A 7,670-nucleotide genomic window follows, 5' to 3' on the forward strand; every position below is an offset into this window, starting at 1 on the left:
GTGACGTCGTTATGTTCATGTGTCAGCTGTTTCCCCATGTGTTCCCACTTCCCTCATTATCCTCCTGTGTGTATTTAGTCCGTGTGCTTTCAGTCATTCTTTGTCAGGTTGTCTGCTCATCCGTGTCACAACTTCAGGTATCTATGGCAGTTCACCATGTTTAAGGTTTTTTTCATGTTTAGTTTTAGTTCACCCAGTTTAAGTTATTGTTTAGTTTCACCAATGCCCTTTTGTTTGTACCCTCTTTGCTAGCCTCAATGAACGGTTTGTTTTTTGTTAAATCCACGCCACGTTCAGTTTTTGGTCTGCGTTTGAGTCCTCTTTTGCAAACACATACAGTCTGCCCCGGCCAGACTGTGACAGAATGTGTAAGAATAGTCCCCTCCCAGCACTGATACAGGTGACATTAGTGTTATTAAATAGTATAATATTTAAAGTTTGAACTCAACAATCAAACCAATTAAACTCAACAAAACTGCAGATCATTTCTTAAACATTGTGTCATTACTCAGATAATTCTGTTAACATGTTGATTCGAAGAACTAAAAATGTTTTCAGCAACTTGAGTTTAGATGTGTGGAGTTAGATATGTTACAGAAGGTGTTGAAAGTAATAGAGATACCAGACAGTGAAGCCAAGTGGCACACCCTGAGAAGGTTTTTTTTTTTATTTTTATAAACAGGTTTCTTATTTGCATAGGCAAAAAGCTGCTGTTGATATCCGGGAGTAGGTACAAGTGATTTGCATGCTAGTTTGACTACCCACACCCAATTTTCCTCAAAACCAATGCACAACCATCACCACCACCATTTATTATGCATGCAAACCATTTGTTATGTGTGCAAATGATTTGTACTTGTCCTATTCTGGGATATCAACAGCTGCTTTTTGTTCATGCAAATAAGAAACTTGTTTATCCAGAAATACTAATACTTTCTTTCACTTTGGTGGTATGTGCATTTCTTTTAACAACAGGGTAAAACAACCAACATTGCAAAAAAATGTTTTATACCTAAAATAAATACACATACTTTTATTTAAGGTTTCAAGGTTCTCATGGGCCATGTGAAAGTCATTTTAGAAGAGTTATTCTTTTTGCAGAATGTGAATGCTACCTGACAAAAAAAACCAAAACAAAAAAATGTTGGAGAAGTGGAGGCTAAAGGACGGCAGAATACTAAATGCATAAAACTAAAGGAAAACTCGCTGCTCAAAAGTTTCACAACACCCCAGTGATCGTGGAAATCACCAGCTCATTTCTGATGGAGGCTTTAAAATGTGAAGACGGGAGCCTATTTGTAAAATCTGTTCATCTACATATCAGTCTTTCATGGAGTTTTACATTCACCCAAAGACACATACACTAACTAAAACTGAGTGTAAACATCTGGGTACAAATCCACACAATGCAACACAATGTCAAACAAGAAAAGTCTAGAAAGCAACAACACTCCTTTTATTCCATACTTTGATTTTTTTTTTGTCTTTTGACTTTTCAGCCTCTCTTACATTTTCAACAAACATATTTTCACAGAGCCTTTTGTTGTCACGGTTCCAGGGTGTAAAAACCAGTCACAACCATATTCCAGAGAAGTGGACAGCATCAGAGAAGCAAAACAAGCAGACTTTTAAAGAAGTGATGAGCGCCTCTGTTGTCTCTCCACTGAAATGGTTTTTGAGCTAAATCACAACATTCATCTCTTCAGAAATGTGTTTATATGAGGCAAACTTTAATGGCTTTATGTTCCAGGATTTGACCATTTTTTGTAAAATTTAATAAAATATTACGTTACTCTTGGTCCCCCTTTTTTAGGGATCAAAGCACTGATTCTGTATGAATCCTCAAGACTTAGGAGAGCTTTTTGTCAATGCTCTCCTCTGCAATGGAATTAAGTTACAAAATCACATTTAAAAAAAAGTGTCACTGTGGCATTTGTTGTAGAGTAGTATTTTGTTTTTACCAAAACCAAAACTGTAATGAAATACTTTAACTTCAAATCTGTGAATCAGCTCACTGAAATGCCATTCAGTCAATTTATCCTGGACAAAATTACATGTCTTCATCCACAGTTCAGTGGAAACAAACATAGCATATCCCACATTAATGAAACAAACTTGTTTCTACAAAAAACAACAACAACAAACAAACAAACAAAAAAACAACAACACTGGCTTCATTATCTATAAATATTCTTCTAGTCTCTTTTACTACTCTTTTGGTAATCAGTATGAATCTCCAAGATTTAGAAAAGCCTCCCTGTTAATGCCTTCATCTGAAGTAATTCCAAAAACATGAGATGCAGCTAACATTTTCAGACGTTTATATTCATCAGCTTTGGATATGGAAGTTTTTTGTTTCCTGTTAAAATGGTAAATGGCCTGCATTTGTATAGCGCTTTACTACACTGTAAAAAAAAAAAGTCAGTAAAATATACAGCAAAACACCATCAAATTCCAACGGTAATGGAGCGTAAAACCAAAAACTTCCTTTTACTGTATTAAATAGATTGAATAACCATTAATTGTGAGACTGGATAAAACTTTGTTTTTTACTGTAATAAAATGTTGAAATTATAAATATTTTCTGTGAAAACAAATAAATATGCATACATTTTACAATTACATATTGTAATGTTGAAAATGTCTGAAAAACTTTTACGGTTTTACGGTATTATTTGAGTAAAACTACATCTTTTGGGGTTGTGCACATTGGAATTCACAGTATAAAGCTGTAGATTTTTAAGCAAACAAAAACATTCATTTTTACAGAAACAAGATGTTAAAAAATAGGGTCCATCGTAATAATACAACCAGTACATACCATTAAAAAAAAGCAAATATCAGCAGTGAAAGACAATAAAACTGATAGTATTTTTTTATTTTAAAATTCAGATACTGATATACAGATTAAAAGTTAGGCCTGCAGTATATCATTGTTAACCTTCTGATAAAAAAATCAACAGCAAAAGAAGATGTTAAAAATAAAGTTTATGGTTGTGAATAAAATTGATTTCAATAATCTTTTTTTAATTATTATTTTAAAACAACTTTATGTTGTTCTGTTTCACGCCATATTATCAGACCACCTTAAGTGGGTCGGCCTTAAATTTTGAATTTGTGTGATCGCTGTTGATTGGTAGCTAAACTGCTGGTAAACTGTGTACAGACGTTTTACGTTCGAATTGCAGAGAAAAAAAATCTGGTAGCAACATTGTGCAGTATGAGCGAACCATTTCACCAAAAAAAGGGGAAGCAAGGCAAGACGTGGCTGCAGCGGTCTGCAGACGTGACTTCTGATCAAATTCGAACCTCCTAAAGAAACAAAGAGCGACGTTACATTGCGGGATGACGTCACCTGAAAATGACCAATAGCGCGGCGCGCTGCTGAGCTGTGTGCCAACCGCTCTTTTTTTCATGCAGGAGACTCAAGTTGGCTTCGCTAACGGACACAGTTTTGAACTGGTATATTAGCGCCATTTATTGCTGCTTGGACCACAGCATCAGAATTTGTAGACATCCTGGCAGCTTACAGTTAGTTCGAGGTGAGGTGAGTACATGCGACTTCAAGTTATCTCTGTTATAAAAATCCACCAGCCCAGCGTTTATAGATAATTTTAGCAGTTCGTTTTTTATGAGTGAGGTTGTGAATTTAGTTAGCATTTGTGAGTTGAGTTAGCATTATTGTTGCGAGGGAAGCATTGCTCTGGATTAGTTTCTGTATATGGCGTGCTTAATTCGCTAGGGAGGAATTACCAAAGTACATGGAGTTATGTTAACGTGTAATTTCTGTGGTAAGGTAGTTCAGTCATCAAGGGGCTATGTGCTTCATTGTAAACTGCATTGGAATGAGCCACGTTGTTTCTTTCGGTGTATTGAAGCAGGCTGCAAGCAGACATACACCAGGTATGGCGTGTTTAAGGCTCATTTTTACCGAAGACACTCTGCCCCCACCCATGTCACTGGTGTGGTGGTGGTTTCTTCGTTTACATGTGCAATGGCGATGTGTGAACGTCAGTGTCAGAACTCTAAAGAGTTAATAGCTCATCTGAAGAGCCATATTGTGGAAGGACACGTGGTCACTTGTCCAGTAAGAGGATGCACAAATACCTTTAGAGTTAAATCACCTTTTACTGCTCACATGTCACGTAAACACAGATTTTTCAGACAGCAGCATTGGTGATTTATATAGAGAGTCTGCATGTCAATCATCATCTGTTCCAACCACATCAGATGACTTTGTACCCTTGATTTCCGAGCCTGCTGCACAGTCTATTACACATGAAGATAACATGGAAATGCCCCCTGAATTCTGTGATCTTTTTCTGAGAAACGTTTCACTATTCTACTTAAAATTGCAGGGTCAGTTTCTACTGCCTGCTTCAACCATACAGAACATTGTAGAGGAAATGCAGAACATGCATGAGTTGGGACAGACATACAGTTTGGGTAAACTTGCATCACTGTTAAAAGATGACACATCATTATCAGAGGAGGACATCAACAAAGTCTGCGAGTCTGTCAAAACCTATGATCTTTTTTCTGCATGTCATACCGGGCCATTGAGGACAGTGCACTCCAGAGCTCAGATCTTTAAAAAAGCCTTCAACTATGTGGAACCAAAGAAAATATTTTTAGGGAGAGATGAAAACAGAAAAGATAGGTTTGCCTATTATGTGCCTTTAAGAGAGACTTTGAGATGTCTGCTAGAGTCTGATCTGTGGCAGAAATCAGAAGAGCCCTCTACTGAGCCTCCTGCTGATGTTCTGTGTGACATAAGTGATAGTAAGCTGTTTTAAATACAATGATTTTTTTGGTCAAAACCCATTGACTTAATTGATTTCTATCCATTAACATCTTACATGAAGTATGGGTACCAAATGGTTCCATTGAAACACAGTGTGCTGTCACAATAATGGTGCTGTTAGTTTGGTACTTACGAAACACTGTATAAAAGTGTAGTATCAAGCAAAGAAGAAAGTGTACTTTTATTGGTCCCCGTGGGGAAAATCCCTCTCTGCATTTAACCCATTCACTCAGTGAAGCAGTGGGCAGCCATTGGGCGCCCGGGGAGCAGTGTGTAGGGACGGTACCTTGCTCAGGGGTACCTCAGGGTAGCTGTTCAGGGGAATCGAACCCCCGACCTTCCGATCATGTGGCCGCCACTCTACCTACTGAGCTATCCCTGCAAGATCAGCTTCATATTTTAAGACCAAAGGTACCACTTGGTGTAAATTGACCTTTATTCACATTCTTTTATCAGACATCTTGGAAATGGGGGACAGCATAAGGAGTTCCATTACTAAGGTGCTGCCGGACCTGTCTGCCTCAATCCTTGAAATTGTACTGGAGGCACTACAATTATTAGGAGTGGAGACATCTGAGAAACAAACCAGTAAGTATTATGATTTCATTGCACAATAGCCATGAAGGGCTTTCTGTTTTTTCTATTATGCTTTGGCCAAGGTCCAAAAAGTACAATTAATCTATTGTTTGTGATATTGTTTTACAGCACCAAATATGGAAATTTCAAGCCAGGCCAGCATATCGTCTCCATCTGTTTTAAGGTTTAAGGGTGGTGGCACAGCTAAGACCCAAGAGTCTCTTTCAAGGTTAGTAAAGTAAACAGATTCAAGAAGATATTTTACACATTTCTTTGTCGTCTGTCTCTAAATCTTATTTTGTCTTTATTATGATTAAAAAGGTTTGTTTTGTTCCTGCCCTTTTCAGACACTGAATTTGAGCAGAAACCATAAGGATACTCAAAGGACCTGTGACTCTCAGGAAATGGTGAGATTTCAGGTCATAATCTTTTTTTTCTCCATTAAATTAATTTTCCTTTTTCCCTTTACAATATTGCTGTTTTGTTTTTGTAAACAGCATCAAATGAGAGGGACAGATGAAACAGTTTCAAGACAATGGCAGGAAAAACATGCTGAAGATTGAAACAAACCTTGGCTGGAAACATTTGGTATGTGTTTTACCGTAAATCAAATTGTTGAAAAACATTCAGCTACACTGCAACACAGGGAAACTTGATTTGCACTTATTTTGTTACTTTAATTTCTTGTCTCATTATTTTTGTCAGTTATTATTGTTTATGGTGTATGCCCTTCTTGTTTTCTTTCTGAATGCAGAAGGTATCTAGCCAGTCCACAATGAAAGCTTCGTTGCACCCCATGAGTCTTCTGGCAGAAATGATGGCGGCTGTATTCTTTGGTTTCCCTAAACATCACACCCTGCCTGTTTATACGAGGCTCTTCAATTAAGTCTGCACCCAAAGATTCAATGAGAGGTAAGCAGTGGTATTATTCAAGTTTTGCTAAAGAAAGATGGACAGGAGACACTAATCTTAATCAGCCGAGCTCAGGTTCATGTCCAGGTGAGCAGTTTCATACGCTATAAAATGTAGATTGAATGATAGGTCTCATCACCATGCATTCAGCCATTAACTTCAAGTTCTATGATAAATCAATACGAAACTTAAATACGTTTTCCAACAAATTATGATTGTGATTAGGGCTGCGTTGTCTATGTATCACTTTTACATAAGTAGATTTAAAGTATAACTATTGCCAAAACGCAACCTGGGCTGGTTTTTATTTTTTTTATTTTTTATTTTTTTACTGTATCAATTTTGATGTGCTCAAATTTATGCCCCGGCCCCCTAGTATTCCCATTCACTGGCTATTGACCACAAAACAAAATCACGGTCAATCTCAAAAACGGCTTGTTTGTCGTAATTATGCTTTTAGATATATGTTTGTCTTGTTTACAGTAAAAAAAAAACAAAAAAAAAACAGCCCAGGTTGCATTTTGACAATAGCTATCCTTTAAGAACTGTATATTTTACACTTAAGAAATCATTCATCATTAGATCTGTTTTTGGCAGCACGTTTTGTTCATTTCTGTGCATTTTGCTCAAGCACTGATCAAACTTTGTCCATTTTTTTTGCTGCAGAGGGGATCCTGCCAGTCCAAAGTGAACTCCTGATGGACATTGAAGTACTCCTGCAGAGCTTGTATCTTCGACACCATGCGCATTAGAAACTCCACCGAGTCCTTTCCTTCACCAAGGCAGGACCCAGTGACTCATTACTGTTGATAGGTCAGGGGCAGGTAATATTTTGTTTCATGTTTATTCATTCCTCCATGGATTACCAGCCATATATATGGACACATGCTGTATTCTCAAGATCTATGCTGTTTTGTAGGAATAAAGAAAATGATATGTTTAGTCTGTTTTCAAATGGTATGTCAAATTTTCTCATTGTTTATCAGTAATATTCTCTACCTTGGATGTATATGAGCATCTTTAGATTTTTCTATATTTAGCGGTTGCAAATGTAAAATGTACGGTAAACCATTTATGTTCCTCATATTGTACTGTATTTTTAGCGGTAAAATACCAGCAGCTGTGGTTGCCAGGAATTTACCGTAAAATGTATCTGGTCAAAATAAAATGCTGTAATTTGTTATACGATTTCACTGTGTTTTTTACTGTCAAAGGTTTTAATAAGGTTTAACATATTTCTGTTATTTTTACAGTTATTTACAATAATAGGGTCTATCCTATTACTGTTAAATTAACAACAATTACTGTAAATATTATTATATTATAACTTTTTTTTACTGCAAATATCCGTAAAAAGCTATGGAAAGTTGCATTTTTT

At 36.7% G+C, this 7,670-nt stretch overlaps 1 long non-coding RNA gene across 1 annotated transcript; it reads left to right on the plus strand.

Moving 5' to 3' along the window:
- Positions 1–5,188: 5,188 nt before the first annotated feature.
- LOC120745532 lies at positions 5,189–7,269 on the plus strand. The gene is made up of 5 exons (XR_005698651.1): positions 5,189–5,392; positions 5,510–5,609; positions 5,728–5,787; positions 5,878–6,292; positions 6,959–7,269. It is a non-coding gene; the product is annotated as an uncharacterized LOC120745532 (long non-coding RNA).
- Positions 7,270–7,670: the final 401 nt, after the last annotated feature.

Source organism: Simochromis diagramma, unplaced genomic scaffold (genome assembly GCF_900408965.1).
Source record: "Simochromis diagramma unplaced genomic scaffold, fSimDia1.1 OVJJ01000321.1, whole genome shotgun sequence".
Classification (NCBI taxonomy): Eukaryota; Metazoa; Chordata; class Actinopteri; order Cichliformes; family Cichlidae; genus Simochromis; species Simochromis diagramma.